A 10606-nucleotide genomic window follows, 5' to 3' on the forward strand; every position below is an offset into this window, starting at 1 on the left:
TCTCCCATGAAGCCTCATTTGGCCACACCGGCCTGGAGTCGAAGGTCCACAGGACCACGCTGGGCCACACCCCAGAGGTGCCATCTTCCAAGCTGCACCTAATGGATGTCGGAAAATGGTCAGCCGACAAGCTCCAGGAATGGGAACTCATCTGCGATAAAAAAAACACAGTCTGAGTGCCACTTGCAGATCAGGAACTCAATAAAACCTCAACCACCTTGAGAAAGAAAGAAAGAGACATTTTTTGGAATGAATAAAACAGCTGAACCAGAGTCTAATTCAATTTTAATTGATTTGGCATTCCCTTCTGGTGTAAGCTATATTGCTTATCTCTTGTTTATTTCACGTTTTAAATCTGAAGTCTGCCCAGTCCTGTGTCATTCTCATCGTTATCAGGTTTTTCATCAACAGAATGTTGGGAACTTCACCTCGACCTTTATCTCTTTCTTTTCCCTGAGCAGTCCAATTACTTTCATCTGCCCGACATGCTCTTTGTACGTGTCCTACTTTGTTGCATTTTCTGAAGTTTCGCCTTTAAACCTGCATTGGTCTGGTGAGTGTGAGCTCTGCCACAATAGTAATATAATTTGCTCGGCCAGGCAGATTTCTATTTAGATGCTGCAATTTTGATCACCTTCACTGATATTCCTGACTGCAACTCAATTATGTCTCTCTCTGCAGTTTCCGTTGATACAGCTATTTCAGCTGCTCTTTTTCATGTAAGTTGTGTTTCAGTTAGGAGCTATTTTTGAAATCTTTCTTGTCAGATTCCATGAACTAAGTGATCTCTCAGTGCATCATTAAGCTCATCACTGAACTGACAATCCTCAGACAATCTCTTCAATTCAGCCACGTACGCTAAAATGGGCTCTCCTTCTTTTCGATTCCTCTTTGGCAACCTAAAACATTTTGCAAAGAACAGTGGCTTTGGTTCCAAATATTGCAACATTACTTTGACAATATCAGCAAAGGTCATTTCTGCTGGTTTGGTTGGAGCAGTTAAACTTCGAAGCAAACCGTAAGCCATTAAACCCAATGCACTCAGCAAAATTAGTACTTGTTTCTCATTGGCTATTTCATTTGCTTCAAAATACTGTCGAATGCCTCTCAAAGTCCAACCCTATGTCCCCACTGTGAGAGGTGGAAACGGGTAAGGCCGGCCAACATGTCCCTGTACAGTGGATACAATGGATTACAGAAACATTGATGAACTCCAACCATCCCATCAACCTTGAGTGCAAGGTTGTTGCTGTGACACCACTCAACTAGCTGATCTAGCTCACTCCTCATCACCATCTGAAACTCTGGAGAGGGAGAGGGAGGGAGGGAGAGAGAGAGAAAGAAAGAAACAGTAGTCTTCCTTCCCAGCAACACACATAAGAATTGCTGGTGAACGCAGCAGGCCAGGCAGCATCTCTAGGAAGAGGTACAGTCGACGTTTCAGGCCGAGACCCTTTGTCAGGGCTAACTGAAAGAAGAGCTAGTAAGAGATTTGAAAGTGGGGGGGGAGGGGAGATCCGAAATAATAGGAGAAGACAGGAGGGGGAGGGATGGAGCCAAGAGCTGGACAGGTGATTGGCAAAAGGGATATGAAAGGATCATGGGACGGGAGGCCTAGGGAGAAGGAAAGGGGGAGGGGGGAATCCCAGAGTATGATCAAGGAGTATAGTGAGAGGGTTAGAGGGAGAAGAAGAGAGAGAGCAAGGCCGCATTTGGATTGTTCAGTTTTTGGATGCTATAAAGCTGGAAAGGGTGTGGAGGAGATTTGCCAGGATGTTGCTAGCAGATAAGGGACTGAATTATGGAGAGGCTGAGCAGGTTACAGCCGATTGGAGGGCAGGTCTACTAGAGCATAGAAAATCACAAAAAGGGTATTTCTCCATTCCAAACCGCCCCCCCCCCCCTCGGGGTTGGGCAGTCAAGGACAAGGAGGCATGGGTTTAGGGCGAGAAGAGAGGTTAATAGGAACCAGAAAGAGATTTTCCCCCACTCAGAAGGTGAGTCATGTATGGACTGAGCTACCAGAGGAAGCAGTTGAGATGGGTACATTAAAAACATTTAAAAGGTACTTGGACAGGTTCATGGATCGGAGAGGTTTAGATGGACAGGTACATGGATCAGAGAGGTTTAGATGAACAGGTACATGGATCGGAGAGGTTTAGATGGACAGGTACATGGATCAGAGAGGTTTAGATGAACAGGTACATGGATCGGAGAGGTGTAGATGGACAGGTACATGGATCGGAGAGGTGTAGATGGACAGGTACATGGATCGGAGAGGTTTAGATGAACAGGTACATGGATCGGAGAGGTTTAGATGAACAGGTACATAGGTGCATGGATCGGAGAGGTTTAGATGGACAGGTACATGGATCAGAGAGGTTTAGATGAACAGGTACATGAATCGGAGAGGTGTAGATGGACAGGTACATGGATCGGAGAGGTTTAGATGAACAGGTACATGGATCGGAGAGGCTTAGATGGACAGGTACATGGATCGGAGAGGTTTAGATGAACAGGTACATGGATCGGAGAGGTGTAGATGGACAGGTACATGGATCGGAGAGGTTTAGATGAACAGGTACATGGATCGGAGAGGTGTAGATGGACAGGTACATGGATCGGAGAGGTGTAGATGGACAGGTACATGGATCGGAGAGGTTTAGATGAACAGGTACATGGATCGGAGAGGTGTAGATGGACAGGTACATGGATCAGAGAGGTGTAGATGGACAGGTACATGGATCGGAGAGGTTTAGATGGACAGGCACATGGATCGGAGAGGTTTAGATGGACAGGCACGTGGATCGGAGAGGTGTAGATGGACAGGCACGTGGATCGGAGAGGTTTAGATGGGCAGGCACGTGGATCGGAGAGGTTTAGATGGACAGGTACGTGGATCGGAGAGGTTTAGATGGGCAGGTACGTGGATCGGAGAGGTTTAGATGGGCAGGTACGTGGATCGGAGAGGTTTAGATGGGCAGGTACGTGGATCGGAGAGGTTTAGATGGGCAGGTACGTGGATCGGAGAGGTTTAGATGGACAGGTACGTGGATCGGAGAGGTTTAGATGGACAGGTACGTGGATCGGAGAGGTTTAGATGGACAGGTACGTGGATCGGACAGGTTTTGATGGACAGGTACGTGGATCGGAGAGGTTTAGATGGACAGGTACGTGGATCGGAGAGGTTTAGATGGACAGGTACGTGGATCAGACAGGTTTCGATGGACAGGTACATGGATCGGAGAGGTGTAGATGGACAGGTACATGGATCGGAGAGGTTTAGATGGGCAGGTACATGGATCGGAGAGGTTTAGATGGGCAGGTACATGGATCGGAGAGGTTTAGATGGACAGGTACATGGATCGGAGAGGTTTAGATGGACAGGTACATGGATCGGAGAGGTTTAGATGGGCAGGTACATGGATTGGAGAGGTTTAGATGGACAGGTACGTGGATCAGAGAGGTTTTGATGGACATGAGTCAAATCAGCACTGCTGCAGCCATTCTCTACAAAGGCAGCACTGTATAGTCTTTTGAAGCTAGAGCAGTGGAGTCGGCTCTATCAGGATTGTGGGAATGATGGTATTAAATGCTGAGCTATAGTCAATGAATGGCATCCTGCCGTAGGTCTCATGCCGGTGATAATAAACCTGATTCTGATTCTGCTATATGATTATCTCATCGTGGTGCACAGACATATAGATATGTCACAATCTTGCTCACCCACATGGAACATCTAGTTGTCAAATGTCCATTTTATCTGCCGAGGGGGTTTTCCACCATCATCCAGGCAGTGGAGTACGTTCCACCTCAGGCCAACGTCAGGAGCTGAGCAACACAATTGGAAGTCATGAAGCAGTTCATCCAGATGTTTTCCCTATCATTGTGGATTATTTCAACCAGGCTGTCACCTGTAGAACCAGAGGAGCCAACACACTTGGCCATTGTTATACCACCATCAGGAATGCTTACCATGTCTACACTTTGGAAAGCATGATCACCTGGCTGTATTTCTACTCCGAGTATAGACAGTGACTACAGTGACCGATAGGGCACTGAAAATCTGTGCCAACCAACTAGCGGGAATGTTCAAAGGCATCTTCAATCTTTCACCGCTGTAGTCAAAGGTTCCCACCAGCTTCAAAAGGGCGACAGCCACACCGGTGCCCAAAAGCAGGGTGAACTTCCTCAATGACTATGGCCCAGTTGTTCTCACATCTACTGTTGGTGTTTTGAGAGGCTGGTTATGGGGAGAATCAATATGTGGAACTATGATGTTGTGGCCATTACAGAGAGTTGGATGTCTCAGGGGCAAGAATGGCTGCTGAGTGTGCCAGGCTTTAGATGTTTCAAAAAGGACAGAGAAGGAAGCAAAAGAGTGGGGGGAGTGTCATTGCTAATCAGGGATAGTATCATGGCTGCAGAAAAGGAGGAAGTCATGGAAGTATGGTCTATTGAGTCTGTGCAGGTGGAAGTCAGAAACAGGAAGGGGACAATAACTCTACTGGGTATTTTTATAGAATCCCCAATAGTAACAGAGACATCGAGGAGCAGGTAGGGAGGCAGATTCGGGAACAGTGCAATAATAATAGGGTTGTTGTAACGGGTGATTTTAACGTCCCTAATATTGACTGGCATCTCCTTAGAGCAAGGGGTTTAGATGGGGTGGAGTTTGTTAGGTGTGTTCAGGAAATTTTCCTGATACAATATGTAGATAAGCCTACAAGAGGAGAGGCTGTACTTGATCTGGTATTGGGAAATGAACCTGGTCAGGTATCAGATCTCTGGATGGAAAAGCATTTTGGAGACAGTGATCACAACTCTATCTCTTTTACCATAGCGCTAGACAGGGATAGGAGCAGACAATTTGGGAAAACATTTAATTGGTGTAGGGGGAAATAAGATGCTGTTAAGCAGAAACTTGGGACCATAAATTGGGAGCCAATATTTTCAGGGAATTGCACGACAGAAATGTGGCAAATGTTCAGGAAACATTTGCACGACATTCTGCATAGGTATGTTCCATTGAGGCACGGAAAGGATGGTAGGGTAAAAGATCCATGGTGTACAATGGATGTAAAAAATCTAGTTAAGAAGAACAGAAAAGCTTATGAAAGATTTAAGAAACTAGGTACTGTTAGAGCTCTAGAAAATTGCAAGGTTGGCAGGAAGGAGCTTAAGAATGAAATTAGGAGAGCCAGAAGGGGCCATGAGAAGGCATTGGTGAGCAGGATTAAGGAAAACCCCAAGGAATTCTACAAGTATATGAAGAGCAAGAGGATGAGTTGTGCGAGAATAGGACCAATCAGGAGCGAGAGTGGAAACATGTGCATGGAGCTGGAGGAGGTAGCGGAGGAATACTTTGCTTCAGTATTCACTATGGAAAAGGACCTTGGCAATTGTGGGGATGACTTACAGTGGATTGAAACGCTTGAGTGTATAGACATTAAGAAAAAGGATGTGCTGGAGCTGTTGAAAGATACTAAGTTAGATAAGTTGTTGGGATCAGACAACATATACCCCAAGATACTGTGGGAAGTGAGGGGTGAGATTGCTGAGTTTCTGGTGATGATCTTTGCATCATCAATAGGGACAGGAGGAGTACCAGAGGATTGGATGTAGTGTATATGGATTTCAGTAAGGCATTTGATAAGAGTCCCCATGCAAGGCTCATTCAAGAAGTAAGGAGGCATGGGATACAAGGAGCCCTTGCTTTCTGGATCCAGAATTCGTTTGGCCATACAAGGCAAAGGTGGTTGTGGATGGTTCGTATTCTGCATGAAGGTTGGTGACCAGTGGTGTTCTGCAGGGATCTGTTCTGGGACCTCTTCTCTTTTGATTTTTATAAATGACCTGGATGAGGTAGTAGAAGGGTGGGTTAGTAAGCTTGCTGGTGACACAAAAATTGGGGGTGTTGTGGATAGTCTGGAAGGTTGTTAGAGGTTGTAAGAATAGTAAGAATGCTGTAGAACAGAGGGATCTAGGAATAATGGTGCATAGTTCCCTAAAGGTAGAATCTCATGTGGATAGGGTGGTGAAGAAAGCTTTTGGTATGCTGGCCTTTATTAATTAGAGCATTGAGTATAGGAGTTGGGATGTAATGTTGCAATTGTATAAGGCATTGGTAAGGCCAAATTTGGAGTATTGTGTCCAGTTCTGGTCACCGAATTATAGGAAAGATGTCAATAAAATTGAGAGAGTACAGAGGAGGTTTACTAAAATGTTTCCTGGGTTTCATCTCCTAAATTACAGAGAAGGGTTGAACAAGTTAGGTCTTTATTCTTTGGAGCGTAGAAGGTTGAGGGGGGACTTGATAGAGGTGTTTAAAATTATGAGGGGGATTGATAGAGTTGACGTGGATAGGCTTTTTCCATTGAGAATAGGGGAGATTCAAACAAGAGGACATGAGTTGAGAGTTAAAGGGCAAAAGTTTAGGGGTGACATGAGGGGGAATTTCTTTACTCAGAGAGTGGTAGCTGTGTGGAACGAGCTTCCAGCAGAAGTGGTTGAGGCAGGTTCAATGTTGTCGTTTAAAGTTAAATTAGATAGATATACGGACAGGAAAGGAATGGAGGGTTATGGGCTGAGTGCAGGTCAGTGGGACTAGGTGAGAGTAAGAGTTCGGAACGGACTAGAAGGGTCGAGATGGCCTGTTTGTGTCGTAATTGTTATATGGTTATGGTTAGAGCGGGTCATCAATATGATGCAGAACTGGGCTGAGAAGTGGCAGGTGGACTTCAACCCAGATAAGTGTGATGTGGTTCATTTCGGTAGGTCAAATGTGAAGGCAGAATATAATATTAATGGTAAGGTTCTTGGCAGTGTGGAGAATCAGCAAGATCTTGGGGTCTGTGTCGATAGGACACTCAAAACTGCTGCGCAGGTTGACAGTGTTGTTAAGAAGGTGTATGGTGTGGAATTTAGTTCAAAAGCCGCGAAGTAATGTTACAGTTGTACAAGTCCTTGGTCAGACCCCACTTGGAGTACTGTGTTCAGTTCTGGTCGCCTCACTGCAGGAAGGATGTGGATACTCTAGAGTGTGCAGAGGAGATTTACAAGGATGTTGCCTGGATTGGAGAGCATGTCTTATGAGAATAGGTTGAGTGAACTTGGCTTTTTCTCCTTGGAGCGACGGAGGATGAGAGGTGATCTGATAGAGGTGTATAAGATGATGAGAGGCATTGATCGTTTGGATAGTCAAGGGCTTTTTCCCAGGGCTGAAATGGTGAGCACGAGAGGGCACAGTTTTAAGGTGCTTTGAAGTAGGTATGGGGGGGGGGAATGTCAGGGGTAAATTTTTATTTAAAACACAGAGTGTGGTGGGTGTGGTATGCACTGCTGGCGACAGTGGTAGAGGCGAATATAACAGGGTCTTTTTACAGGGAGCTTAGGAAAATAGAGGGCTACGTGGTAGGGAAATTCTAGGCAGTTTCTAGAGTAGGTTACGTGGTCGGCACAACGTTATGGGCTGAAGGACCTGTAATGTGCTGTAGATTTCTATGTTCTAAAAGAACCTAAACAAATTGAGGGAATGGGCAGAGAAGTGGCAGATGGAATATAGTGTAAGGAAGTGTGTGGTCATGCAGATTGGTAGAAGGAATAAAGGTGTAAATAGGGAAAAAATTCAAAAATCAGAGGTGTAAGAAGACTTGGGAGTCCTTGTGCAGACTTTCCTATAGGTGAACTTGCAGGTTAAATCAGTAGTAAGGAAGGCAAATGCAATGTTGGCATTCATTTTGAGTGGACTAGAATAAAAAAGCAATGTAATACCGAGGCTTTATAAGGCAGTAGTCAGCCCACACTTGAAGTACTGTGAGCAGTTTTGGGCCCCTTATCTAAGTAAACATGTGCTGGTATTCAGGATGGCCCAGAGGACGTTCACAAGAATGATCCCAGGAATGAAAGCCTTAACATATGAGGAGGGTTTGATGTCTCTGGGCCAGTACTCACTGGAATTTAGAAGAAAGAGATTGCGGTGGGGTGGGGTGCGGGGGGGGGGGGGGGAGGTGTGGAATCACTGAAATCTATTGAATATGTCAGGCCAAGTCAGTGGGTATACTTAAGCTGGAGGTTGATAGGTTCTTGATTAATCAGAGCATGAAAGAGTACAGGAATCGAGAGGGCTAATTGAGAGCCATGATGGAATGGCAAAACAGACTCAATGGGCTGAATGGCCTAATTCTTCTCTTATGTTTTATGGTCTTAAGGACCCCCACTATTCATGACATGGCTTTTTTCATTGCTTCCAGCAAGGAGGGGATACAGGAGCCTGAAGACACACGCTCAACACTTTAGGAAAACCTTCTTCCCCACAGCCATCAAATTTCAGAATGGACAATGAACCCACAAACACCAGCTCACTATTGTTTTCTTCTTTTTGTTTGCTCTCTTTTTGCACCACTTATTTAATTTTTAACACATTGTTCATATTGTAATTTATGTTTTTATTATGTATTGCAATGTACTGCTTCCACAAAGACAACAAATTTCCTGACAGATGCCAGTGAGATTAAACCTGATTCTGATTCTGAAGCCAATATGCATTCACCACCTTCCTGACTTTGGGAACCACTGACTAACAATCTCCACAAGGGCCTTCAAAGTTTCCTCTCTATCCTCTCAAAGTCCAAGGATGCAGTCAGTCACCCTGGGGATTTCTCCACCCTAACATGCTGTAAGGCTGCAAGTACCTCTCTCTTAATAATATGAATCTCCTCCAAAACATCTCCACTTGTTTCCTCATCTCCTGAGCAACCATGTCTGGAAGGAGTTTGCATTTTCCCTCTGTGAATGTGTGCATTTCGTCTCAGTGCTGTGGGTTTCTCCCTTATCCCCATGATTATGGTCAGTGAGTCGTGGGCGTGCTCAAGCTGTGCTGGTGTGGGAAATGTGACGACACTGCTGGCTGCTCAGCACAATCCTTACTGCTTTATTTTGCAAAATGACACATTTCACTTACATTTCAATGTACAGTACATGTGACAAATAAAGATTCGCTTTATTTCTTTCTATCATTTCCCGCTCAGCAAAAAAGGAAGAGAAATATCTATTAAAAATCCCACCTCTCTCCTGAGTCTGCTCATCTCTAAGGGGAACTAATCTTTGCTGAGTAGTCTTTTTACTCTTAATAAAGCTATTAACTTCTTGTGATTTTCTTTAATCTTACCTGTAAGATTCATTTCATACTGTCGCTGTGCTTTCTTGATTTCTCTCTTCAGAGTATTCTTACTCTTTTCACAGTCATCATTCCTGCCCTCCTAAACCCAATGTACTCTGTCTCTTACCTTTCCAGAGCCTCAATATCTCTCCTTAGCCAAGGTTCCCAAAACTTGCCAGATTTATTCTTCACCCTAATAAGGACATGCTACACCTGGACACTACATATCAATCTCTTCAAGCCTCCCATTTGCCATTTGTTCCTCTACTTATGAACAGGCTCACCCAGTCTGGGTCCCAAAATTAGCCCTGCTCCAGTTTAAAGTCAAAATCAAAGTAAATGTTATTACCAAAGTATATTATTACCAATAACACTATATACAATCCTGAGATTCGCCTCCTTGCGGACATACTCAGTAAATCTACAGAATAGTAATTATAACAGAATCAATGAAAGATTCCCCCCCCCACCGCCCAAGACGTTCAACCAGACTACAAAGGACAAGAAACTGTGCAAATACAAATTTAAATGAATAGCAATAGATATTGAGAAGATGAGATGAAGAGTCCTCGAAAGTGAGTCCATTGGTTGTGGAAACATTTCAATGATGGGGCAAGTGAAGTTAAGTGAAGTTATTCAAGACTCTTATGGCAGAAGGGTAGTAACTGTTCTTGAACCTGCTGGTGTAAGTCATGAGGCTCTTGACATTCTTCCTGATGGCAGCATTGAGAAGAGAGCATGACCTGGGTGCTGGGGGTCCCTGATGATGGATACTGCTGTCCTACAACAGCATTTCATGTAGATGTTCTCAGTGGTTGGGAGGGTTTTATCCATGATGGACTGCGCCGTATCCACTACCTTTTGTAGGATTTTCCATTCAAGGGCATTAGTGTTTCTATACCAGGCTGTGATGCAGCCAATCAATATACTCTCCACTACACATTTATGGAAGTTTGAAAAAGTCTTAGGTGTCATGCCAAATCTCCACAAGTAGAGACACTGTCAGACTTTGTTTGTAATTGCACTTACCTGCTGGCCCAGGACAGGTCCTCTGGAGTAGTAATACCAAGGAATTTACCTCTGATTCTCAGATGAGGATTGGCTCGTAGACCTCTAGTTTCTCCCTCCTGAAGTCAGTAATCAATTCATTGGTCTTGCTGACATTGAGTGAGAGGTTGTTTTTATGACACCACTCAGCCAGATTTTTAATCTCCATCCTATTCATCATCACCTTTGATTCAGCCTACGACAGTGGTGTCATCAGCAAACTTGTATATGGTATTGAGTTGTACTTAGCCTTACAGTCACAGCTGTAAGATAGAATTGACAAGATGACGTCAGCGATCGTCGGTGATGTTCTGTGGGCTGAAGAAATTGTTCCAAAAATTCTTTTAAATATACTTCTTTTGAATTACTTTCACAACAATCGGCAGCATGAAACTTCCC

Source organism: Mobula hypostoma, chromosome 8 (genome assembly GCF_963921235.1).
Source record: "Mobula hypostoma chromosome 8, sMobHyp1.1, whole genome shotgun sequence".
Lineage (NCBI taxonomy): Eukaryota > Metazoa > Chordata > Chondrichthyes > Myliobatiformes > Myliobatidae > Mobula > Mobula hypostoma.